Source organism: Papio anubis, chromosome 6, assembly GCF_008728515.1.
Source record: "Papio anubis isolate 15944 chromosome 6, Panubis1.0, whole genome shotgun sequence".
Lineage (NCBI taxonomy): Eukaryota > Metazoa > Chordata > Mammalia > Primates > Cercopithecidae > Papio > Papio anubis.
In genome coordinates this window covers 128,080,199-128,108,192 of record NC_044981.1, presented here as the reverse complement: position 1 = coordinate 128,108,192, position 27,994 = coordinate 128,080,199, and the positions used below count along the sequence as shown (strand labels likewise).

The 27,994-nt window shown below is 40.0% G+C and overlaps 1 long non-coding RNA gene across 1 annotated transcript; it reads right to left on the bottom strand.

The window, feature by feature from the left end:
* Positions 1-283: 283 nt before the first annotated feature.
* Positions 284-27,994, bottom strand: LOC116275357. The gene is made up of 3 exons (XR_004184403.1): positions 27,226-27,994; positions 10,518-10,597; positions 284-1,739 (listed from the first exon to the last, which is right to left on the bottom strand). It is a non-coding gene; the product is annotated as an uncharacterized LOC116275357 (long non-coding RNA).

Sequence of the window (27,994 nt, the reverse complement as noted above, 5' to 3'; positions counted from 1 at the left end):
GTGAGGGAATGAAATCAAGAAATCTGGCTGGGTGTGGTGGCTCACACCTGTAATCCCAGCACTTTGGGAGGCTGAAGCGGGTAGATCATGAGGTCAGGAGTTCAAAACCAGCCAGGTCAACATGGTGAACCCCCATCTCTACTAAAAATGCAAAAAATAGCTGGGCGTGGTGGCAAGTGCCTGTAATCCCAGCTACTCGGGAAGCTGAGGCAGAGAATTGCTTGAATCCAGGAGGCAGAGCTCTCAGTGAGCTGAGAGTGCACCACTGCACTCTAGCCTGGGTGAAAGAGCAAGACTCCATCTCAAAAAAAAAAAAAAAAGAAATCAAGGAAGTTGGCCAGTGTCACAAGATTTGCTGGCAATGGAATTGGGTCCAAACCCCATACTTCACAAGAAGCTTTCTGAGAAGTTTAGTATTAAAAAAAAAAGTATATAATATTTATATTTTTAAAAGGGTGTAAGTAAGTAAGATAGAAGCAGGGGAGGGGGAGGATGGCACAAGTTGAAATGGAGGCTAGAGGCCAGAAGCATGTGTGCAAATTCCCAAGGACAGGCAAAGGCTTTTTTTAAAAACAGAAGAAATAGACCCACTGCTTGAGCAGATGGCACAAAATTAACAGATGAAAAATGACAGAACTACTTCCTTCCTGTTTTGTTTCTGCCTTTGAAAGAGAATATCTTCAAACTTGAAAGTATAGAACAAACATGGTCAGGCTTTGGGATTAAAATAGTAAAGAAAATAATAAGTTCATGTTTTAATCTTCCTTACTGATCCAGCAACAAGTTCCCAGGCTCAGATGAAGTAACTCAAGCTTCTGAAAGGGTCCACATTTTGATTGAAATGCCAATTTCAGTAATTTCTGCATTAATATAAACAGAAGAGAGGTTGGAAACCCCGAGATGAACAAACATCCTATCTTTTCAAGAAGGCAGCTTCTAGAAATTACAGATGAAAGAGGCTGACATTAATCTTTAGCAAATTCATCCAAGATGGGTTGATTAAACAGATGCAATTTAAAACTTAGAAAAGGAAGGGCATGGCTAATTAGCCTCATATCCTTATGTGATGAAATTATTAGAATATCAGTTTAGAAATGCTATAAATGTGATACATATTTAAGGTATTTAACAAATTTTTCCGTATCTTCCTAGAATCACCTACATTATAGTACAATTACTGGATTCATAATAACTTGAACAATCCAGAGAGAACTGATAAATACTGTTTGAGTAATTGGATTTGCAAGTGACTCAAAACTGAAAAGAATAGCCAATATGTCAAAAGGCAGTCGGACCTGATGGTTGTCTTGAGAAATCTGAACATTTCTCATGTAGTGAGAGCTTCGTGACCTTCAGCCCTGAGTTCTTCTATTACATGAAGTGTAGTTGCATACCTATGCATAGAAGAGTACCGGTGCTGAGAGCCACAGAGAGCCACAGGTTCCACTTTCTGTTAAGGACTGCTGACTGAGATACTGCACTCCCCAAACAGAGGGTCAAGGAGACAGCCAGCAGTAAATCCTCACCACGGGTTTTGGTGGTGAGACTTTTTTTATTCTTTCTTTCTTTCTTTTTTTTTTTGAGACAGAGTCTCTCTCTGTCACCCAGGCTAGAGTACGGTGGCATGATCTGCACTGGATAGGCTGGAGAGTAGAATGGGCCTGTCACAGGATGAGTGATGAAGGTCTGTGGCCTCTGTTAGAAAATATGCCCATTCTTCACAAACAAGAGGAAGATTTCTGTCGGGAAGAAAAGAAGAAAGTGATAGCTGAGGACAGGGTAAAGGTATCAGGCCTTTCCCCTTTCCCTAGGGTGTGTTAGTAATCACCAGAGTGGGTGAAAGAATACCCACCATCCCACCATCTTCTAGAAACCCAAACTTTAATGAGAAGGCTTGCTCTCTCGTTTCAACACTCCCTTAATATTGTCCTTCAACTCTCTGACCCTCAATACTTTGGACTAGTTGTCTTTGTTTTTGTTTCTATTGTTTTGAGTTTTTTTTCAATGTAAATAAGAGTTTCTAAGTACAGTACTCAGTGTTCTCCTAAAAATGTTTGCTGCTGGTACATATTTTATGTTGACATGTTTGTGGGAGGTAAGGCCAGTGAAGCTGTGATGTGCCGAGTGTGGGAGTCCCAGCGAGAACTAGGCTGGGTATCAAGGTCTTGTACCATCCATAGCAGAGGAGTGCATGGGAGGCCAGTAATTCCCAAGAAGACAATAAGCACACAGTGTGGGAGGAACATTTGGTGGGTATGACTCTATGTTTACAAAAAGCAGATTATATATTTTATTTCAATGTATAGTAGTAACTGTGTTTGCTTGTTCTTCCCCCAATAGAGAAATCTGACCAAAAGATCCCCAGGGAAAAGCTACAGGCGTATTTATATAGATGAGGAATCATCTTCATGAAGGATCAGAAATAGAAAGTGTTTACAAAGTTCATTTCTAAGACTCTTCTCCCTGTGGCTGTTTTGGAGGTCATGGGATCTGCCACTTTGTAAACACACATAGAAATGCCCACACATAGGCATACATACCACACATATTCTCCTTATGACCATCCATAGATTTTATTTATGTTTAAGTGTCCTAAAAATCTAATTTCATAACCCAAATATTTCAAATTTCAGGATATAATTAATGGCACTGCCCAATATACACAACCGTAATAAATAAATGTGTAACTACAAAAACTTGGAGCTATACGAAAAGATGAAATAATGAGAAATTAATTCAGTTTTTTCTTTTTAAAGCCATGGTGTCCGGTGAGCAGGAAATCAGAATCAACACCCTCCTATGACTCAGACCTTGAATAATAGTGAACCCTTGCTCGTACAAAAGTACTAGCCTACCTTTCTGTTTTCGTTTTTTCACATATGCTGTGCAACTAGGAAATAAAATACAATTCATACTTTTCGATTAGGAATAATTACATAAAGACAGTATTTCGAACAAAGCAAAAACCAAACAAGGAGTAATTTACAGCAATTAGGCTGAGAAAAGTGTACATATAACTTGTTTTTATTTATTTATTTATTAATTTTTGAGATGGAATCTTACTCTGTCACCCAGGCTGGAGTGCAGTGGTGTGATCTCTGCTCACTGCAAGTTCTGCCTCCCGGGTTCACGCCATTCTCCTGGCTCAGCAGGCTAATTTTTTGTAATTTTTAGTAGAGACGGGGTTTCACCGTTAGCCAAGATGGTCTTGATCTCCTGACCTTGTGATCCGCCCGCCTCAGCCTCCCAAAGTGCTGGGATTACAGGCTTGAGCCACTGTGCCTGGCCATGCGTAGCTTGGTTTTCAAGATTTTATAAGGTTGTAGTCATAGAACCAGATTCTGAAGGCATCCTTTGATCTTTAGGGCTAAATAAAATTTAGGTTAAAGGTCCCTTCATCTACTACCTGTGTCCTTTTTATAATCAACCAAGACAAACGTTATCAGTTATTCTAAAGTGAAACCCACAAGACTGTAAAGAAGCTTGTCTAGTTTGAAAGGGTAATGTTTGCAATAATTGCTGGAAGAGGGAGGGGAAGGGGATGGGTTTTGGTGGAAAGGAAGAGAGAAGATTTAGACCAGTAGTACAAGGGAATGTGTACTCATCAGATGATACCAAGGCTCACACAAGAATGCTGATTTTGGAAGAGTTGCTAGGTGACAAGATGCCAGGTTAAGGTGAAGTTCCTTTGGGCTCCTCAAGCCTCCCATCATTGGGATAGGTTTATTGTTTATAGGCTGTCTTCATTAAGATCGTCACCTCACAAGTGAAGGTACAGTAAATGCTCATGTCTACTTGAAAATATGTAATAATTAGTCTTGAAATTACATAATAATCAATTTGTTTTGGTTAATATCTGAGTGCAGGACAAAAGCATCAATTGTGCCAAGAGTTCATCTTGCTTCCTCTCTGCCAGATGGACAAGAATTGAATCAGTCAATAAGACAGATATCTGCATGGTCCTTCCTGAGATGGGGGATAACCAGTCAAGTTACCCCAAGCAGGAATATCTCTCTTGCAGTGGTTCAGGATTCCCTGGATCACATCGATACTCCGTGGCATATGCAAGCTTCCCCTTCTGTCTCTGGGAATACAGGGAGCTTCTCAGGCTGCCGTGGCCCTCACACCCAGCCAACTCCAATCTTCTCATGTTAACTGAGCCTGACACAGGTGGCAGAGTGACTCAGTGACTCCTTCTGCACACATTGCAGCCCGTCATGGAGAAGAGGGCTTTGTCCCTCCTCTTTAGGCAGAAAGCACTAGAAAGAGAGCTTGCTCCCTCTCTGCACCCCCTTACCAGCACTTCCCACAGGAGGCGAAGCTCATCTGATTGCTCAGCATGTGACATTTGCTGGGACATATTTCCTCATGGAAGTCTGTCAGATATGAGAAGTGTCCCCTTCCCTTCCTCTTTGCTTTCCTATGATCCGCAGGCCCTCTGAGTCCGAAGAAAAGCTGGGAGGAACCTCCCTGCAGGCAGAGAGGAAGTCCCTTCTCACTGTCTTTGCTAGCTTTACTCTTATGCGTGGGAGGGCGAGTTTGTGTCTGCCCTTTGGTGTTTCCAATTCACAGAATATGGAGTAGGAAGACCCCCTCTGGCCTCAGGCGTACACTCTATTAACCAACACAGTTTACCACAGTTTAACTAAACTGCCTTGCAGTTTAGGGATTATAACATGCTTTCCCAGATTAATAAAAAGGAAGCTGAATGTCTACTTGACTAGAAATTTGTTTGTGTGCTCCCCTAGCCAGTTATCCAGAGGGAAACAGAGTCTCTTGAACCCTGAAGAGACAAGTAGGTCAGGACTTTGAATCTGGGTATTTTGCCACCTGCAGAAACCTGGGTCTAAAGGAAAAAGGAGGAGAACCAACAACAACAGTACTAGGATTGAGAATGTCTCAAATATGCCCTCGTCACTAATAACCCTGTGACCTTTTCATTTCTACCAGCCTCTGAGGTGGCCTTCGTGTTATGAAGAGTAAACTGAGTCTTACACAAGGAGGTATTTCAAGCCCAAATCACATTCTCATAATTGTTTCTCTATATGTGTTTTGATGAATACACCATTTTTCTCTTTTAAATAATAGGCCATTAGCAGGGAATGGTTGATGTGTGCCTGTAGTCTCAGCTACTGGGGAGGCTGAAATGGGAGGACTGCTCAAGCCCGGGAGGTTGAGGCTGCAGTGGGCCATAATCATGCCACTGCCCTCCAGCCTGGGCAACAGAGCAAGACCATGTCTTAAAAACAAACAAACAAAAAAAGAGACAAAAACCAAAACCAAAAAATAAACAATAATAGGCCAGATGAGGAAGAAGATAAAGAATGTGTGAAAATTTTCCATCAGAACATTGCAGTAGAATTACATTGTATGTTTCCGGTGACTTTTCTCATGTACTCACTCTTCAATATTATTGGATGCTCTATATCAGGTTTATTTTCTTAGGTACTATTTTGGCTGCCATTGCCTAGGAGTGAACTTTTTTTTAATGAAGAGAGATTTTTCTAACCAGCCTTTTACTCATTCTCTTTAGTGCATGTTATTCCTTCACTCTTAACCTCCCCCCCCACCATACACACACCCCAGAACACATACATGCAGATTCTGCTTGCAGTTTAGGGCCCCCGACAAGTTGGGGAGGCTTGGAGGTGCGAGTTAATCATAGTGGAACAATCTAGCAAGTGCATCTCTCAGATTTGCACAAGGTATCATTATGTTTGTTTATTTACTTTATTTTACGTTTAATATTTTATTTTAGACAGGATTCCACTTCCATCACCCAGGCTGGAGTACAGTGGCACAATCTCAGCTCACTGCAACCTCTGTCTCCCAGGTCTAAGCGATTCTCTTGCCTCAGCCTCCCGAGTAGCCAGGACTACAGGCATGCACCACAGCCCCCAGCTAATTTTTGTATTTTTGGAGAAATGGGGTATCACTATGTTGCCCAGGCTGGTCTCAAATGCGTAGGCTTCAGTGATCCTCCCCCCTTGGCCTCCCAAAGTGCTTGGATTACAGGTATGAGCCACCATACCTGACCTATTATTGTGTTTTTAAAGTCTAAGCAGTTCCTTCCAAGTGGATCATTTTTTCACTGCCCTTTTGTCCACAGGCTTCTTTTACAGGTATGGATTACCTGGTTGGTGCAACTTTCAGATTTAAGTATGCCTGTGGTCTCTGTAAGAGTGAGGAAATTTCCTATTTGGGTCCAGGTATGTGGTCTACCTCCTTGCCATCTGAACCAGTGTGTCCTTGGTTTTTCCCACCTTAAGAAATCTAGTTTCTCTCTTTCCCTCAATTTAATTTCATGGTCTATAGAAGACCCTCTTTAAAAAATTTATTGAGACTTGCTTTAAGTGTTAGAACATCATAAATTTTCATACATGTTTCATATGTGCTTGAAATAAATTTCCATTTGCTGGTTATTGGGTACAGTGTTATATAAATGTTCATTAGATCAAGTTTATAAATTTCATTATTCAAACATTGTATATATTTACAGATTCATTAAATAAATCAGTAGTTAAGAGTATAAAAGTCTTCTCCTGTGATGATGAATTTGTCTATTTCTTATTTTAGTTCCATGAATTTTTGCTTATTTTTTAAGGCTATGCAATTGGGGTATTAAAGTTTCAAATTGTAATTTCCTCCTGGTGATTTACTTTGATAGGCAACTAGAAATCACTGAAGTTTGCAGAGCACAGAAATAACAGGATTAGAACCACTCATCCCTATATAGCCTGATTTAATAGAGACATTCTTTGTTTGCATTTTCATTAATTTGGTTTTCATCTGTTTTACTGGCTTAGTAAGTCCGGTTTGGGAATGAGATTATTTCACCTTCAGTTAGTATTTTGAGACCTAATTTTTCTGGCTTCAGGGAAAGAACCAAACTGATTTGGTTGCTAATAACTTAGACTTTGGATTTGAAAACTGTAAAGTTTCATTGTAAAATGAAAGATAATAGGTCTCATTGTGGTAGTAGTACTGGTGGATGATAAAGGGGTTACAGGATGAGAGGACAAAGAAGTTTGATTTTTGTTTTTTCTGCTTTGGTTTGTGAGGCCAGAAAGGAAATCAGTAGATAAGAATTCAGTTTTGTACACATCACTTCAAGGCTTGAGATACTCATAAGATATCCAAGCAGCACTATCCAGCAAATAGTTAAAATGTAGCAGAAGCTTAGGGGAAAGTTCGGGAAAATTACAAAATCAAAATAACAAATATTTTCTTCTACAATGATCGTTAGTAACAATAATGAGGACAGCAGTGACTTGGAATGTGGGTTGGACATAGCCAAATTCAGGTTTTAGGAGGAATAACTCTGGCTATAGGGTGAAAGAAGGCCTGAGATGGGAAAGAATCTAGAGGTGGGAAAAGCACGTTATTACAAATGTCTATCTCAAAGCAGTGAGGAACTACATTCAGAAAATAGCCATGGGAATAAAGTGGGGTGGTTGAATTCAAGGTTTATTTTAAGGCAAAATTTCTATGTTGTGGCAATGAAAATATTAGGCTAGGAAGTAACAGAAAGAGAAACTTGAAGATGTTTTTAAGATTCTAACTTAGGAGACCAGGTGGTACACACTATTAATCAGCCTGGGGGCATGTCAGGATTTTTCTTTATTTTCTTTGTTTTCTCTTTTTACGTGTATACCACATTCTCCCTAGGCTCTGACAGGTTTCAAAGATATTGGGCCTAACATAAACTTGCTGGTAAGAAGAGACTAAATCACTTGCCTTTTAGGTACTTACAATTCCTAGTCCATGAGTAAATTTTTTGCAGCAGTTGAAAAGGAGATTTAATTAATTGCATCCTGAGACAGAGAGCAGTAATTCACTACCAATACTCTGTTGTTTATTTAACTCTATCACTCATTGACTCATAAACCTTCGCAACATCTCTTACAGCTCTCTACTTTCCTAAGTGGAAGGTAATACAGGTTGGCTCCTTCCACTCCATTTTAGCCTATCCATCTCCACTCCAACCCCCTTGTGGCAGATTTTGTAGCATCTCAGAGGCCAAAAAGCTGAATCCCTTATGCCATTTATCAGATTTCTTATAGCACTACTTCCTTCCACCAAGCAGATCTAACCACACAAGATTTAGAAGGCAGAGGTGAAAATCACAATGTGAAGACCATTCTGCCACCTCTGCTATTTCTCAGTTTTGTTGTGTTTTCTGCAGTGATTGTTGCATAGGTCCTGTCATAGGTTGAATTGCGTCCCTCCAAACTATTGAAATCCTAATCCCCTAGAAATTCTTAGGTCATATACCTATATATGTGACCGTATCTGAGAATAGAGTCTTTGCAGACAGTCCAGTCAAGATGAAGTCAGTAGGGTGGGCTTTAATCTACTATGACTGTTGACCTTAAAAAAAAAAAGGGAAAATTTGAGCAGATACAGACATGTGCACAAGGAGAATGTCATGTGAACATGGAAGTAGAGACTGGGGAGATGCATCTACAAGACAAGAAAAAACAGAGATTGCCACCAAATCACCGGAAGTTCAGAGAGAGGCATAGAACAGACACTCCCTCACAGCCCTCAGAAAGAACCAACCCTGCCGACACCTTGCTCTTGGACTTCTAGCCTCCAGAACCAGGAGACAATACATTTATGTTTTTAAGCCATGGCATTTGTGGTACTTTGCTACAATAGTCCTGACAAGACAATACAGGTCTCATGGTCTGGTCCCCAGCTATGTAGGTGTTGAGAGGCAGAGGATGGGGACAGAGTAACATCGATTTTGATGATGCACATTATAGCCTAGTGGAGTGTTCCTAGAGTCAGCAGTTATGATTTCAGTTTCATGATTTCCTCTCTTTCTTATCTTAAAGTCAGCAGCTACCTACGTATGTCTATTCAGTGGTGGCTTCTTAAAACTCAGCCTACAGATCTTGCTCTTGCCCTTCCCCAAATTAAGTCCCTTTCTGCTTAAACTAGGTCCAGTGAAGTCTGTTGCCTGCAATCTGTGTCCTTTGTCCCGACTAAAGAACACAATGGCACTCCAAAGTGCATCAAGGATTCTTGCCCAGAGAAAACTAACACAAATTCTATTTTTTTATTTGAGCAATGCAAGTATGTGAATCCATCGTAAGTATGAAATAAACAAAACAGAGTGAAATTAGGTAATGGACCTAATTGAAATTAGGTCACAAATCTCTAAATAAAAATCTACTCCCTTTATAAATGTCCGTATTCATAGAATGAACTCTGACTTGACTGCAGCAGTAAGCTAGCTGTTCTTCACTAACTAGGTGAATGCAGGAATTTAGACAGACGGAAGGGTGGGTGGGTGGTTAGAGATGGAATTTGTAAATGTGAGCATAGACATTGTAAATTTTGCTGGTCAAATATTTTTGGCAGTCTAATGATTTTGGAAAGCTCCTTTTAAGACTATGTAATATAAAATTTCAAAGAGAAACAAATCACTAAAACTCAGGCCTAAGTCCTACATAATTCATACTCAACTCTTTATAAACAATGTGAATGAGGTACAAACTAACACTTATAACACTATTGTTAATAATCACAATCACAATAATTTAAAGTTGGTTTAAAAAAAGAAAGGTCACAGTCAGGCACAGTGGCTCACACCTGTAATCCCAGCACTTTGGGAGGCTGAGGCAGGTGGGTCACCTGAGGTCAGGAGTTCAAGACCAGCCTGGCCAACATGGTGAAAACCCATTTCTACAAAAATACAAAAATTAGCTGGGCATGGTGGTGGACACCTGTAACCCCAGCTACTCGGGAGGCTGAGGCAAGAGAATGACTTGAACACAGGAGGTGGAGGTTGCAGTGAGCCGAGACCATGCCATTGCACTCCAACCTGGGCAACAAGAGCAAAACTCCGTCAAAAAAAGAAAAAAAAGAAAAAGAAAAGACCAGGATGCAAAATGCTTACTGAGTTCAGATCTTTTCTACTTCAAATGGATGAACTAAGTTTCAGAGAGACTAAGTGACTTACCCAAAGTCAAGCAATAGTAGTTTGATTATTTGAAGGACAAATAACTAACCCTGTGTAAGAAAATAATTCTTTTCTAGGACATCCTCAGAATGTATGTTTAAAAAGCCGGTTGTACATTAAACTCTGATAGACCTACACAGAGAAATTTGGGCAAAGTCCCACTTACGTAATAATGCTGGTAGCACTGACTCAGACGAACAAAGAACGTTGTATAGAAAGTTAAGCCAAGTCTCAGAAGGCGGAGGCAAGAGAATCGCTTAAACCTGGGAGGCGGAGGTTGCAGTGAGCCAAGATCGCGCCACTGCACTCCAACCTGGGTGACAGAGCAAGACTCCATCTCAAAAAAAAAAAAAAAAAAGAAAGAAAGAAAAAAGAAAAGAAAGGTTAAGCCAAGCCTTCAAGTCTTGCTCAAATGCCATCTCTGTCATGAGCCTTTTCCACTCTCTCAGAAGACATGTCTGCCTCTGAACTTCCAGAGAACTTCATTTATTTCTCTGTTAGGATAGTTGTCACTTATTTGTTTAGGAAACTCTTATGTAGCACTTACCAATCACTGTTCCAAGTGTTTCCCTCAGAAGAATCTCATATGATAGGTACTGTTATTTTCCTGATTTTACAGATAAGAACCTGCAGGGTAGAGATGGGAGATAACTCTGACGAGGTAATACAGAATTCAAACCAAGGGAGTCTAGGGCAGGGTGCAAGCTCTCACTTCCACCCTGCACCCTCTAACTGTGCTAAAGCTATAGGCCTCCATACCCAATCTTCTCATCTATGCTGATAGTTCCTGGAGAATAGAGTTCATTCTGATTCATGTTTATATTCCACGTAACACTTATAAACAGTGCCTGCAGGCCGGGTGCGGTGGTTCACGCCTGTAATCCCAGCACTTGGGGAGGCCGAGGCAGGTGGATCACCTGAGGTCAGGACTTCGAGACCAACCTGATCAACATGGCAAAACCCTGTCTCTACTAAAAATACAAAAATTAGCCGGGTGTGGTGGCAGGTGCCTGTAATCCCAGATACTTGGGAGGCTGAGGCAGGATAATCACTTGAACGCAGGAGGCGGAGGTTGCAGTGAGCCGAGATCATGCCACTGCACTACAGCCTGGGCGACAGAGTGAGACTCTGTATCAAAAATAAATAAATAAAGAGTGCCTGCAGAAGCTTAGAAACCAATCAGCAACTAAATAAATGAATAAGTAAATGTGAATAAGGTGGAAGGACATCTAGGGTTAGTCAGTGAGAATACATCTGTGGCAAACGTGTCTGGTGCTGAGCTGGGAGAAAGAGCATTTTTTCTCTTTGCTCACTTCATTCCCAAGTATCCTCTGCATGCTCCTTTGCTCAGGCTGCTGTGCTAAGATTTGTTAAATGAATAACTTGTAGGAAAAAGCAGTCAATTGCAGGATGTGAGCTGGCTCTTGATGAAACTCTGAAGAAGAAACGGGAACTTGCAGCTCTCTTTCTTCCCTGTCTTCCCAGTAATGGGTGCTTCACTAGGGCTCACTTAATGTGGTTAGAGAGGTCACCACGGGGCCTACAGGAAGAGAACAGTCTGAGTAAAGCACTGGGACAATTATGTTAAGAATCTACAAGCACACTCTATAAAATATATATTCACTCAGACCCATGATTCAACCTCTCCAATGTTCCCCTTAGTTTAGATTTGTACATTTGATTTGCCCTTTCTTCATAACCATCATAAAATCGCACTAGTGCGTGACTCTCTTTCATTTACTCACATTTCAGTCATGATAATTAACCTTCGCTAATAGCTCTCTTCACTGGAGTGACTCAGGGATTCCTAAAAGCAACAAGCTCACTTAATAGACGGGAGAAGATGGAGACATGAAATGCAATTTGGCTCATATACTCTTGCATTATAATCTCATGCACTCTTATTTATTAGAGCTCTCTGTTGGGAGACCCCTCTGTTGGTCAGAGGTGGGGGCTCTGGAGTTCAAGTTCTCGATTTTGGTCAGTCTCCAGATAGCAGCAGTTCAATAATTGGCAGCTGGGACAGAAAGGCAAGACAAAGTATAAAAATGTTTTCTTCTTATTGTATTTTATGATAAAATAATCTATATTATTACTTTTGCCTTAAAATTGCATAATTTTCGGCCGGGCGCGGTGGCTCAAGCCTGTAATCCCAGCACTTTGGGAGGCCGAGGCGGGTGGATCACGAGGTCAGGAGATCGAGACCATGCTGGCTAACATGGTGAAACCCCGTCTCTACTAAAAATACAAAAAACTAGCCGGGCGTGGTGGCGGGCACCTGTAGTCCCAGCTACTCGGAGGCTGAGGCGGGAGAATGGCGTGAACCCGGGAGGCGGAGCTTGCAGTGAGCCGAGATCGCGCCACTGCACTCCAGCCTGGGCGACACAGCGAGACTCCGTCTCAAAAAAAAAAAAAAAAAAAAAAATTGCATAATTTTTCTTTGAAAAGTTAAATGTAGAATCACCATATGACCCAGGATTTTACTCCAAGGCATCTACCCAGAAGAACTGAAAACAAGTATTGAAACAGATACATGTACGTGTATGTTCAAAGCAGCATTGTTCACAATAGCCAAAAGATAGAAAATGCTCAATGTCGGTCAACAGATGAATAGATAAACAGTTTGTGGTAGAAAGATCATGCAGCAGAAACTTATCATAAAAAGAAATGAGTACTCATACATGCCATAGCACAGATGTACCTTGTAAATATTATGTTAAATGAAAGACACCAGACACAAAATGTGAGCGATATATGGTATAATTCCATTTATATGAAATACCCAGAATAGGCAAATCCATACAGACAGAAGGCAGATTAATGATTTCCGGGGGTTGAGAGGAAGAGAAAATGAGGAATGCCTGTCTAATCGGTGCAAGCTTTCATTTAAGATGACAAAAATGTTTTGGAACTAGATAGAAGTGATGATTGCATAACACTGTGAATGTACTAAATGCCACTGAATTGTTCACTTTAAAATGGCTAATTTCACAAAGGCTTGTAGCAGGTGAATTGATATAATACAATTTCTGCCCAGTGCTCTGAATGTCAACATGAAGAAATTCAATGAAGGGTAGGTAAACACGTGGGAGTAACTTTGACTCTCTTAAGGTAGCTAAATGCCTCATCATCTAATTAGTAATGCACATGAATGGATGAATGAGATTCCCACTGCCCCTACCTACCGTCCAGGGTAATGGACAAGAGAATGGACTACAGCCAGGAGAATGGGCTTGGCAGAGTCAGCAAGGAAAGAAGGCCCTGTTGAGCTTGGTGATGGACATGTTAATTAGCTTGATTGTGGTCATTATTTCTCAATGTATACATATAACAAAACATCTTTTTATATACCTTAAATATATACCATTTTTCTTTGTCAATCATACCTCAATAAAACTGGGGAATATGTATAATCTGAATCTCACCTCAATTTTTAAAATTGCATGTTTTCCAATAGATATGTTGTTAATACACTAAATAAAATGGTAAATTTGTTGTTCTTCTGCAAAGCAGGGTAGTACAAATCCTACCATTCAAGCATGAGGTTCAAAATATTTAATAACCAGCAAGAAACACGGGCCCCCCCCAATCAGAGATAACACCTGCCATTAACAACGAGTGGAAGCCATCTGAAAGTGCCCCCTGCCAGGCGTCAGGCAGAACACCACTCAAGAGTCATTGTCTCCAAGCGCTACACGCTGCAGGTGACCACTCATGATCTCACTGAATCCAACAACCTCGACACATATATAAAGGGATATTTCTCCAGTTTTGTACAAGAAACTAAACTTCAGAGGTACTAAGTGATTTACCCCAGGTCATGCACATAGTAAATGGCAGAACCAGGACTCACATTTAGATGTTCCTATTTTAAAACAAGAGCACTTTCCCGCACGAAAGTTGTTTGCCAAGACAACTTGCAGCAAACCAACTCGACTTCTACAGATTTTTGGCAAAGATATTGGCCTTCTAAGTGCTCTCACAGATTTTTAAATTATTGAAAGAAGGAGGTAGAAAACACCAAATGAAAAACAGACCAGATTTCCCATAATAAGACTTAATGGTATAGTCATATTAATAAAAGTAGTATTTGACAATTTAGTATTTTGCAGAAATATGTAACTTGGCTATAAAGGCAGCAACAAAATGACACACACACACGCCACCAACAAATCTGATGACAGTGCAATATCCAGGCCAGCCTTCGTGAACATACAACCTGTCCCTGCTCCAGGGGCACTGTGCTTGATTTAATGCTCTATCATTGCCTTCTTGAAATTCTTAAGCGTTTCTTAACAAGGGGCCCTGCTTTTCAATTTTACACTGGGTACCACAAATTATGTAGCCAGAACTGCCAGCATCCAACTTATTTCAATCCTTATCTTACCTACCTAGAAGAGTTATTACGAAGATCACATGGTGTAATATTGGGTAACTCTTTATAGTTTACAAGGTACTATCACATAAAAGTCATTGTTCTTCAGTTAACTGGTTAGTAATTATTTAGATTTGCACATTGCTCTGTTTGCCTCTGGGGAAATTGATGAGAAAGGGTAGGAGACCTGTAGAGTCAGAAGCCATATCCCAGCAAGGTACCTACACCTAGGTCTCCTGATGCCCAGGGAAGGGTACTTCCCATAGCTTTTGCTGCTTGTCACCCTTCAGCAGTAAGCTCCAGTGACAGCTCCCCAGGGAAGCTTCACTTACTCCTAAACCATATGAAGAGCTCCATTCACTCACTCCCACTCACACTCTGTCATGTCACCCTATTCATATCCTTCATAGCATTGTCACACTCTGTAATTATTTCTTTTTTGTTTGTTCATCATCTGCCAACTCTACCAGAATGTAAACCCTACAAAGGCAGGAACGTGTCTGTCGGTTTTGAGCAGTGTGTATTCCTAGCACAACACCTGCCATGCCGTAGGCACTCAACAAGTTATTTCTTGAATGAATGAATGAGTGAAAGAATATTCTTTTCCAGTAGGCTGGAAAATGCTGCTTTCTGTGCTGACTCTAAAGCACCGAAATGTCCTCTGGTCACATAGCCAATGGGTGAATTTCGTTGGAATGCATTGGTTTACAAATGTTTAACTATACACTTACTTATCTACCTACTCTGAAAATGAGATTCTAAGTGATTAAAAAAAAATGACTTTGGAATTTGTACTAAGCCAACTGTGCACATGGTACAGAATGTTCTCAGAAGCACCAAGACTCATGAATAATAAGGCAGCCCATTTCCTGGACTTTACAGCCTTCCTTGCCCAGTGTGCTCCCTCACCCACAGCCTTTGGCCTGCTGACGGGAATCTGGATTCACTTCTCCCAAGTGAGATACCAGATGAAATGCAAGGGGGTTACCTTTATCCTGAATTTTGGCTGTCACTTGTACTCAGCCCCCCTCCATACATAGAGTATTGCTATTTTATGGAAAGAATATAATTAACACCATATACCACAAATCTGGCTACCAGCAGAGACTCTGACCAAAGCAGCGTTTTTCCATTCAGACTGTGAATGCGAGATTGCTCCAGATGGCAAAGCTGAATCAACAGACCCCAGCAGGAAGGTTGGGTTTATTTCACAGCAGGTAGGAATGTGCAGTTGCAGCACAAACAGAACATTTCTCTGGCCTTCCATGAATTATGTGCTTGTCATGCTTAATAAAATGAAGATCCACTAGGCTATGTGTTCCAGACACAAATATTTTTTTGATTAAAAAATCTGTATATAACATTACTTATATGAACTGGTATCATTTACACATATACATATGCACACACATGCACACAAAAATCACCTAAACACATGCTCCTTGTAAAAAAATCAAATAGAAAAGTATATGGAATAAAAATGTAGGGGACATCTTTATCTATCTCAGCTTGCTCCCCTCTCCCAGGGGTATGCTGTTAACATTTTCAAGTATATTTCTCTCTGAACTGTTTTAAAGTATGTAGTTCTGAGACATTGTGCATTAAAAAACATTTATTTAAATGCATGTATAAAAAGCATTTATAAAAACATTTATTGATTTTAAAATACATATGTTTTCACATATGAACATTTCTGAAACTAGGCTGTCTTACATTTGATGGCTTGCTAGATTCAGTGAAACTCCAAGTTTTTAAGTTTTTAATGAAATGGCTTGTACGTTATGTATTGTTCTGAAACTTGCGTTTCAAGAGAGCCTAAATAAGTTATTTACATAATATTTAACATTCTCACTGCATTTATATCCACATTATTGTGTGATATTTTTAAGCTGCAAGATATATGGCTATAGCTCTCACATCTTCAAATCGCTTCTAAATTTATTCCTGACCCTCCCACATTGCCATGAGCATAAATGTCCAAGTTCTTTACAAAAGCTTTATGCAGGTTAGATAAAGGATTTGGATCATACTCTTGGAAGTATCTACATAACTTGTAGCTAAAATGAATACAAAATAAAAATATCTTATAACACTGAGGGTAATAGGTGTGTCACTTGACTTACACACTGGTTTATTGATGGTGTTTTTTTGTTTTGTTTGTTTGTTTGGTTGGTTGGTTGGTTGGTTTTGAGATGGAGTCTCGCTCTGTCACCCAGGCTGGATCGCAGTGGTGCCATCTCAGTTCACTGCAGCCTCCACCTCCCAGGTTCAAGCTATTCTTCAGCTTCAGCCTCCTGAGTAGCTGGGATTATGGGTACCCACCATCATGCCCAGCTTTTTTTCTTTTCTTTTCTTTTTTTTATATTTTTGGGGAGACAGGGTTTCACCATGTTGGCCAGGCTGGTCTTGAACTCCAGACCTCAGGTGATCTGCCCACCTCAGCCTCCCAAAGTGCTGGAATTACAAGCGTGAACCACCGCACCCAGCCTTGTTTTCTTTAGGGATGTGCAATTAAGAATGTTCTGCTATGTCATACCTCAAATAAGAGTTGTGGAGTCATGTAGTCTCTCACCATTTCTCCTGATGGGAAGTGGGGAAGTGAGATGCGCTAACTCCATCCCGCTTTCCTTCACAGCTCTCCCAGCCTTCGGTTACACTCCCTCCCCCAGCGCCATCCCATAGTCATTATGCAGCCTAGATTCTCTGGAGCTATTCCAGGAGGCTGGGCAGGAATTCAAGACTACAGCCACATAGAATAAGACTGCAGAGAGAGGTGGACTCTGACCTGGACTCAGGTTGGCTTTTGTTCACAATAAGCCTTTGAGAAGAAGATTCACTCTAAAGCCTCACGAGGGGGAGGTCCCAAAGGTTTGGGTGAGGTCAGGACGCCTCAGTGCTGTGTGGAACTAACTATATTTTAGGCCTAGAGATTACTCAGCATTTTTGCCATTTATCTTCTCAGGAAAAAGATGCTACAGTGGCTTTTGACCCAATAGCCTGTTCTAAATCTGTCACATAGCCAGTCAGAATCCATGAATCTGCCACAAATATCCTAGCTGCCTTCTACCTCCAAATGGACCCTCAACCAGTCCACCCCATCATCTCCTCTGCAAGCTGTCGCCATGTCTGACTTAGGTTCTTGAAGTGGCCTCCTGTTGGTTTTCTCCATTCTGCAGTTAACTTCTACCAATGAATCTTCAAATGTAAGCCAGAGTGATCTTTGAAAACATAAATTCTCTTAAGGGAATATGTCACCTCACCCTGCCCCATTTTAAAGCCTTCTATGGCTTTCTGTTGCATGTAGAAGAAAACCTAAAATCCTTGGCTTGGACAACAAGTGCTTAGGCATCTACCTTCCAGAATTTTCTATATGCCACTCTGTCTCTTACATGGAATGTTTCAGACACATCAACCTTGAACATCCTGAGTTCTTTTCTGTTGCAGAGCATGGGTTGTTGCTTTGTGTCTGGACAATCTTCACTTCAGTGATGAGGCTGGCCTACTCCCTCTTATCCTCCAAGTCTTCTCTCTCCAAGCCCAGCTAGCTTTTCCATGGCACTGTCTATAGACTACTCTCCTGTTACTCTATCATATCATTCTGTTTATTTCTCTTTTAAGGGCACTATCTATAGACTCTATAATACTCGTGTGGTAACGTGTTCATCTTCATTTTCTGCCTCCCTATATAAACGTTTAAACTTCTAAGAATAAGAAGTTTAAACTTCTGTGTTCCCAATTTCTGTGTTCTGTGTTCTGTGGTGTTCCCAATTTCTCATCTAGAGCATTTTCTGAACAATTGGACCAACAGACATTTTTGAATGAAAGAGTGGGCATTACCTACATATTTAAAATTAATTGAGAAGTGCTGCAGGCCTGCACTAGCCAGAGCTGCCTGTACCAAGGTTGAGTGACAACAGAATAAAGCAGCTGTTCACCACTCAGGTGCCCACCAGTATCACAATCTGAAGGCCCACTCTGACCTGCCAATCACAGTCTCTTGTGGCAGGTCAGAGTGGGCCTTCAGATTGTGATACTGATGGGCACAGTCTCTTGTGGCATCCTTGGTTTGGAGGTGCCATGAGGGATTCCGATGCATCTGTGTCTAAAAATGTCTAGGAGGAGCCTGTCCCTCGCCTTGGAAATCACTAGTACCCAAAGTGGACTGTTGTGGGATGGGGGGGATGACATGTGTTTAGAGTCAATGCTTGCCATGTCCTGCCTTAGAAGAAGCAGCAAACGTGGAGCCACCTAGCAGGCGAGAGCAGAGTCTCGGAAGAGGTGCTCTGCGCACAACCAAAGCTTCCAGGAAGTTTATGGAGTCAACCTGAATCAAAGCCTTGAGCTTTTGTGGAAGGGTGTGTGTGTGCGTGCGTGTGTGTGTGTGTGTGTAACACCTCCTTTTATAAAAGTAAAACAGTGTGAAATTTGGAATATGCAGAATATAAAGAAGAACTTAAAAACCACCTGTGAATCTACTCAAAGATCACCATGTTAACATTCTGATTTTTAAAAACTACCATGGCCACTAATACTTACTGAGTGCTTATAATCTACCAGGCATTGTCATGCATGACATGAATTTACTTCTTGAACCTTCACAACAACCCAGTGAGGTAGGTGCTATTGTTCTTGCCCATTTTACAGATGAGAAAACTGAGGCACAGGGAAGGAGGCTAGAAAATTTGTACCAAATCATACAATCCTAGGATTTTAATTTAACAATCTGCCTCCAGAACTGATGCTCTTAACTACTGTGCGATGAAGACTTGCCTTCCATGGATGTCTCTTTGTGTGATTATATATATTTATATTTGTACAAACACACACACATGTATGTAATAGGGAAAATGGTTTAAATATTAACAACTTTTCTTCTTCTCCTACTGAGGAAGAAAGCTCATTATTGGCTATCAGATTTCTGAGAAATAAATAAAAATTTCAAGACTCACTTTTTTCCAATTAAGCGATCATCTTTCTATTGCAAGAAGTTTCATTTGTTGGTTTGTTAAACCATGAACAGGTGCATTTTTAGTTTGTTTGTTTGTTTGTTTTTGAGATGGTGTCTCACTCTGTCACCCAGGCTGGCGTGCAATGGCACGATCTCAGTTCACTGCAACCTCTGCCTCCCAGGGTCAAGCGATTCTCATGCCTCAGCATCCCGAGTAGTTGGGGCTACCGGTGCCCGCCACCACACCTGGCTAATTTTTGTGTTTTTAGTAGAGACAGGGTTTCATTGTGTTGGCCAGGCTGGTCTCGAAATCCTGACCTCAAGTGATCGGCCTGTCTCGGCCTCCCAAAGTGCTGGGATTACAGGCATAAGCCACCACACCTGGCCGGGTGTGTTTTATCAAATGTTTTTTCTATGATTGTAGAGATGCCCATGTTTCCCTCCCACTTCCCACCTCCTTTAACCTACCAGCTAAACTAGACTTTCTATTTGGCCATGATTTTTTCCCTAAACAATGGCTAAATTTTGTTTGCTGATATTTTCTTTCAGATTTTTGCCTCTATTGTAAATAGTCAGGTTGGCTTTCAATTCTTTTCTCATACTGTTCTTGTCTGATTTTGGTATCAGGATAATAATAGACATCGAAGGAGCCAAAGAGAGCTCATCTCTGTTCTCTGAAAGAGTTTAAGTTTGGAATTACTAATATCTTGAACTAACCTATAAAAGTAAGCTGGGCTCAGCAGAGGTGGTGGCACACACCTGTAATCCCAGCACTTTGGGAGGCCGAGGTGGGCAGATCCCCTGAGGTCAGGAGTTCAAGATCAGCCTGACCAATATGATGAAACCCTGTCTCTACTAAAAATACAAAAATTAGCTGGACGTGGTGGCCTGCACCTGTAATACCAGCTACTCACTAGGCTGAGACAGGAGAATCGCTTGAACCCAAGAGGCTGAGGTTGCAGCGAACTGAGATCATGTCATTGCACTCCAGCCTAGGCAACAAGAGTGAAACTCTGTCTCAAAAATCATAATAATAATAATAATAATAATAATAATCTGGGCTCAAATTTTTGCTCACAAGGTGATTTTTAATTTTTAATTCAATTCCTTTAACGGTTATAGCACTAATCAGGTTTTGTCTTATTTCTTGAGTCAGTTTTGATAATTTTTATTTTCTTAGACATGTATCCATTTCTCAGAAGTCGGTTGTTTTGTTTTGCTTTTTTCGTTATTGTTGTTGTTTCTGAGATGGAGTCTCTCTGTGTTGCCCAGGCTGTAGTGCAGTGGCTTAGTCTCAGCTGACTGCAACCTCCGAGTTCCAGGTTCATGTGATTCTTGTGCCTCGGCCTCCCAAGTAGCTGGGATTACAGGCGCCCGCCACCACGCTCGGCTAATTTTTTTGTATTTTTAGTAGAGACAGGGTTTCACCATGTTCGCCAGGGTGGTCTCGATCTCCTGACCTTGTGATCTGCCCGCCTCAGCCTCCCAAAGTGCTGGGATTACAGGCGTGAGCCACCACGCCTGGCCTCTCAGAAGTTTTAAACTTATTGGTATAAACTTGTTTTCTCTCATTTATCTCATCTCATAATGCTGCATGTATAGTAACATTCTCTTTTAAATTGTTAATATTATTTGTTTGTGACTTCTTTTTCATCTTGATAAATCTTCACAGAAACGTGCCATTTTTATTACTCTTTTAAAAACAAATTTTATTCCTATTTGCATTTGTGTCTTTGATTTCTACTTTATTGATTTTTGTCTCTTAGAGTTTCTTTGAACTATTCAGTGAGTTTCTTCCCCTTACTTCTAAAATTGAATATTTCGTTCATACTTTTTTTTTTTGAGACGGATTCTCACTCTGTCTCCCAGGCTGGAGTGCAGTGGCGCAATCTCCGCTCACTGCAAGCTCCGTTGCCTCCCGGGTTCATGCCGTTCTCCTGCCTCAGCCTCCCGAGAAGCTGGGACTACAGGCGCCCGCCACCAAGCCCGGCTAATTTTTTTGTATTTTTAGTAGAGATGGGGTTTCACCGTGTTCGCCAGGGTGGTCTCGATCTCCTGACCTTGTGATCCGCCCATCTCGGCCTCCCAAAGTGCTGGGATTACAGGTGTGAGCCACCGCGCCCGGCCTGCTCATACTTTCATATACAAGAATTTAAGGCTATAATTTTTTTTGAGAGGGAGTCTAGCTCTGTCGCCCATGCTGGAGGGCAGTGGCATGACCTCAGCTCTCTGCAACCTCCGCCTCCCAGGTTCAAGTGACTCTCCTGCCTCAGCTTCCCGAACAGCTGGGACTACAGGCACGTGCCACCACGCCCAGCTAATTTATTTGTATTTTTAGTAATGACAGGGTGTGCCATGTTGGCCAGCCTGGTCTCGAACTCCTAACTTTGTGATCCACCTGCCTTGGCCTCCCAAAGTGCTGGGGTTACAAGCATGAGCCACTGTGCCCGGCCAAGGCTATAAATTTATTTAGCAGCACAGTCTTAGCTACATCCCAGATTTGACATACAGCATTTTTGTTATTACCCATTTCTAAGAATTTCCTAATTTTTATTCATTCTTCTTTTATTTAGAAGTGCGTTTTTAACTTTCTGAATGTATAGAACATTTTCAGTAATCTATCTTAATTGCATTGTAGTGAGAAAATATAATAGATATATTACCAATCTTTCAAGAAAATTTTGAGATATTCTTTAAGGCCTAATATATTTAATAAATTTTCAGAAATGTCCCTTTTCTTTCTTTCTTTCTTTTTTTTTCCCCGAGACGGGATCTCGCTCTTTCACCCAGGCTTGAGTGCAGTGGTATGATCTTGGCTCACTGCAACTTCCACCTCCCAGGTTCAAGCTATTCTTCCACCTCAGCCTTCCAAGTAGCTGGGACTACAGGTGCTCACCACCACGCCCAGTTAATTTTTCTTTTTTTTTTAGTAGAAACGTGGTTTCACCATATTGGCCAGCCTGGTCTCTAACTCCTGACCTCGTGATCTGTCTGCCTTGGCCTCCCAAAGCGTTGGGATTACAGGCGTGAGCCACCACGCCTGGCTCCATGTTTATTTTTTTAAATGTAAATTTTGTGCCCATAACACCATGGAAGTCAGTTTCAAAATGTTTGTCAAATATATTTTATACAAAATTTTTACATGTGCTAGACTATGAAGGGTACTTACTTTTGGAAATGAAAAAATCTATAAATTTAATAGGAATTATTTTCTCTCTTCATGCAATTTTGTCTCTACTGTAGCTCTGATGATATCATATTATAATTGGGTAGTCAGAAATCTGCTTTCTCTTTTGACATTAAACAACTTGGAGGAAATGCCTGTGTCATGCTCATTTTGTAAGCCTTCCCTTGCCTCGAATTGAATTTTATTAATAAATTTATCTTAAATAGATGTAATTCATCAGTAGAAAACCTGCAAATGGGTAAGCTCCTCAAGACAGACCTTCTTCTCCATCTTTGTGCTCCTCTGAACCCAACATGGTAACTTCCACGCAGTAAGGGCTCAAGGGTTCCACTGATCAACCCAAGAAAAGTCACTTTTCAAATCTGCTTAGAGGATATTTATATTACAAATACTAAAGAACACATGTGAGTCAGCCTTTGAAACATTTAATTCTGTGGTTTGTTGGGAAACCCAAAAGGAAGTCTGAATTTATTTCCTGAAAGCATTTTAATTGGGTTCAAGTGTCTAATTCTTGCTGCCTCTCCAAGTACTTTTACTTGAATTTATTAAATAATTCATTTCTATATTTCTAGAAATAATTATCATAGAAACTAACATATAGAATCAAACTTCTAATACTTGGCATTCTATGTAACAACATAGAATTATAAATTTTCTTTTCCGTGAGTCAGATTATGCATGTCAGAATCCAAGAAACTCAATTGTGGTGCACAGTTTCTGAAAATTTGTCATTTAGTGAGGCATTGCTTGAAGTCAGAGTGGTGGACCACTGTTCCCTTTTCTGCTGAAATTATTTAGTTCCTTAAATTAGCTCCCAGAAAGAGAAACTTGATTTCTCTTTTAGCCGTACTAAGCCTAATATAATTGAGTGGACACTCTACAGGACAGGGATCCAAAACCCCGAATACATTTTTCCATTTATTCAACATGTATTGAACTCTTTATGTATAACACTGTACATCCTCGGTTATCCATTGAGCTGTCATCTATCATTTTACCTTCTTTTGAGTTTCTATCACTCTTCTTTCATCCATAATATAGGCATGCTGAAGAGCAAGAGCATCCTAGGTCAAAGCTAAGGATTCATAACTCAACAGCCAGGAGAAACATACCAGATACTTCCTCCAGTAAAATGTGTTACACTGTTAAATCTTATTAAATGATTACACAGAAAAAGGGTCTACTAACTCAGTAATTAAAGCCATAAAATAGAAAAGCTGTGTTTATTATAAGAGAGAAATTATCAAATGAATGAAAGGCTAGTGTTTAATAGTTTGCCTTGCACTGTCCAGTATAGATTAATTAAAATGACTTAGAAAGAAAGATTCAATTAATAAGTTCCTAGCCCTACACTTGGTTTCAGGCAAAGATGTAAAAACTAGGTTTTTTTTATAAACTAAAAATATTCATTTAGGGGAACTGAGAGGAAGTGACTTATATCAAAAAAAAAAGGAGGACCATAAGCCCATATCTAATCACAAAGCTACATTTATCTTATTTCCATAAAACTATGCAAAATGAATATCCCAAAACTAGGAACCTCAGAAGTAGGGGAAAAGTCAAATATATTTGATTTTAGGTTGGCTGAGTTAACTTGGATTAATATTTTTCTGCAGCCATTTACATAAATATTATTGAAATAATTTTCCAAGAATTTTTATTCCATCTAAAGATAGAGACATGCTGTTCTTCCTGTCCAAGATTTCATTGCCAAGACAGCTGAAAAGGACTTTGGATTTTATCCTTTTGTATTAGCCTTGATTTTTCTTTAAATTCTATTTTCAGGCTGACTTCAAATGATGAGAAATAAAACGAAATGTATGAGCTTAGTTTACAAATCCTAAAAGAAAAGAGGTATAGCTCTGGCAATTCAGGGAGTCAGGGAAATCCACTTTCCTTGACTTCCAAATGACTTTATCATGATAGAAAAGCCATTTTACAGTTTCTTTTCTAAGTATAAGTGTACTTGAGACTGGATTTCTAAATATATCCATTAAAAGAAAAAAGTCTACTGCCAAAAAGAGTGGGTCATGTCCTCTGGCCCTGGCGGACTACAAGGGTAATATCTCCTTTCTAAATTGACAATTGCTCACATCCCCTCCATCAATCTCCTCCATCTGTGTGGGTGTGTGGTGGATTCAAGAGCTTGTTCGTACTCCCTTTAATAATTGACTCAGGGTTATTGCTCTCCTGCAACACCCCTTACCTCTTTCTGCCCATTAATAACATGTGCTCAACAAAGCCTTGGGGAATGAATCACCCCGTAGTGTAAGATGGTGACATCCTGGGAAGTGGAGATTTTGATTGGCATACTGCTTGATGGCTTTCTGAGTTCATCTGAATCGAGTTCTTACTTTATTCCAAAAGAGAGTTTCATTGCCATAAATTATCCATAGCAACCAATTTTACTGCAATAGCAATAATAATAACACATTTAGAAATAATACATACTTGAGAATGTATCCTCAAGTAACTTGCCTCCCTTTTTGCTGCATCTGTTACTCTTTGTTATGCAAAACATTATTAGTGTACATAGGCTACTGTCAAAATATTTATACTGGGCAATGAAAACATGCTTAGGAAGTCATAACTTGTAAATTCCTGCTTGCCTAATGATAGATATTTTGGGGTGCTGAGACACACAATTCCAAACTCTGGATTATTCAGGTAGAGTGCTGGAGTACACTTTCTTAAAGGAATAAAATAATTACAGCTGTGAACACAAGGACCTTAAAAGCATCAAGTCATAATTGCCAAGCTCTCTGGTCCTGGCTGAGACATATGTACTTTCATAGTGGCCTTAAATAAAATGCACTGACTTGATGATTTTTTTTTTTTTTTTTTTTGACAAAGTCTCACTCTGTCGCCCAGGCTGGAGTGCAGTGGTGCAATCTCGGCTCCCTGCAACCTCTGCCTCCCTGGTTCCAGCAATTCTCCTGCCTCAGCCTCCCAAGTAGCTGGGACTACAGGAGTGTGCCACCACACCCGGCTAATTTTTTGTATTTTTAGTAGAGAAGGGGTTTCACCACATTGGCCAGGTTGGTCTTGAACTCCTGACCTCATGATCTGCCCTCCTTGGCCTCCCAAAGTGCTGGGACTACAGGCGTCAGCCACCGTGCCCGGCCGATGATGGTTTTAGAATATAGTGTTTATTTTGACAAAATCCATCTATTATGTTGGTAATTTTTTTTTTAATTACAGAAGTATTGCATGTGTATTGTTATATATATATGTGTGTGTTTCTATATATGTGTGTGTGGTCTATATATATTTATATTATATAGCATATTATATATACCATTCATATATAGTATTTTATATAGTATATGTAATATATACTATATATTATATATACCATATTATATATACTATATATACATACATATATTATATATTACATAGACACTATACTATGTATAGTATATTATATAGTAAATATATAATATGTAAATATATGTGTATATTATATGATATATAAATATATGATATATAAATACATATTGTATATAATATATTTATATATTATATATAATATATGTGTTTTATAAATAATAATATATAATATATTGATATAGTTTATATATGTATATTATATATAAAACAATGGTATAAAATAGAAATAAATGGTATAAAAAGGAAAATATGTAATTTTTGCCTTCCTACATTCTACTTCCACCATTATTTACCCATCCCTAAACATGTGTACACACCACACTGCTACACCTTGTAAAGTATATATGTGTTCACATACTTGTATGAACATACAGTATATATATGTAGATTGTTTTTACCAAAATGGAATTATGATTTACATATGGTTATGTAATTATCCCCACTTTTTTCAACATGGACATTTTTCTAAGTCAATACCTCCGCCTTACTCGATTATTATATACTGAATAACATTTGACTGAATATATCATTGTCTATTTAACTATTTCAAATATTTAAATTGTTTCTAATCTTTCCTATTATAGACAATATTGTAACAAACAACTCATTTTCACCATGAGTACACTTAGTTTAGAAGAAAGTATATTGTTCAATTTTACCTTCCTTAGACAGCAAATTCAACAATCCCCAAATTACCAGAATCCGAAAAGCTGGAAACCACTTTTTGAACTGCCACTGATTCTGTCATATTGCAAATCAAATCAGGTCATCGTTGGAAAGCATCCCTACTCAGCCACCCCTCTTTCCCCTACAGGAACAATGGAGGTCTATATTATGTATTAAGCTTGTCTCTTTTAACGTTGTTACAACTTGTTTCCATTGTATTAAAATACTTTCTTTTGCAAGGGAAATAAAAACATAAGCTTTAAAAAGTCATACAAATGAAAGAACTGCTACATCTATTTCTTCATTAGAATGCTATTCAGGGTGTGGTGGTACCAGGAAATTAAGAACCCACCCAGTTAAGGTTACTGAGTGACCGGTTCGTTAGGAATTTCCAACAATTTAATGAATTTCGTCTAAGAATTTGAATGTTCCCCTGAAAGAGAGTAATCAGGCATCAAAAACACAATGAAACCTGCCCATCTCCCCAGAGAAAAATGAAAGTTGCTGGTGAAGACAAGTAATATCAGAATCACATCTTTTCTTCACCTATTTCTGGTTTTCAAAAGGGACAGTAAATTCCTAAAAGCTAAGGTATCAGGAGCAACCTGATAAAAATATTTGCTGTTTCAAATTCTATAATCTGTGAGGCTATAAATGATTTTATTAGTCTATTCCCAAGCAAGTACCTTAAAAGTTTTACAAGCAGAGAAGTGGAGACTGCACTGTGTGATGAATCAGTTGCCCAGGAAGAGGTGCCTGTCTCAGCCTTCCCAGGCTTTGCTAATTCCTAGTCATTGCCAGTTGCCCCACCATGAGACAAGCATGACTGAGATAAAGTGTCCTTTCACAGCCACTGAACAAACCCAACGTTGTCCCTTCCAGTCCTTAGAACGTGCTATTTTTAATTTAGCAGACTAGCCTTTATCTTGCTAAATGGAAGGTATTCTATACACCCTCCGGAATTTTTTTTTTTCTCTTGCAGTTTCTTCTCCCAGGAAATTGAAAGATTTTTTTGAAATGATATCCAAAGGATACAACTTTGCCTATTACTTCCCCTGGAGAGGAAACAAGGCTCAGAGATTCAAGCCATAGTTTTCTTTACACTTGACAAGATTTCAAATGCCCAGGATATTCTTAAAAGTGTGGATACTGTTACACCGTACTAAGAATGCCTAGCCATGGCAGGGTGGCGGGGAGCGCTGGCACTTGGCAAAGGAGCTGGGGTTTTACTAATGTCAGATCCCAATAGCAGGAGTCAGGTCAGCTCTGGCTGCATGCACTGCCCTGGGGCCCTGGGACCGGAGGTACCTCTGCCAGGCTCCAGCTCTCTGCCTGCCAGCACACAGTCCTGTGATGATTGAGGATTAAGAAGACCAGGAACCCAGGAACCACAGATCCCAGAGAGATTCTGAGAGTGGGAGGAAGACAGCTAAGAATGGGCTCCTTGCAAAGCCT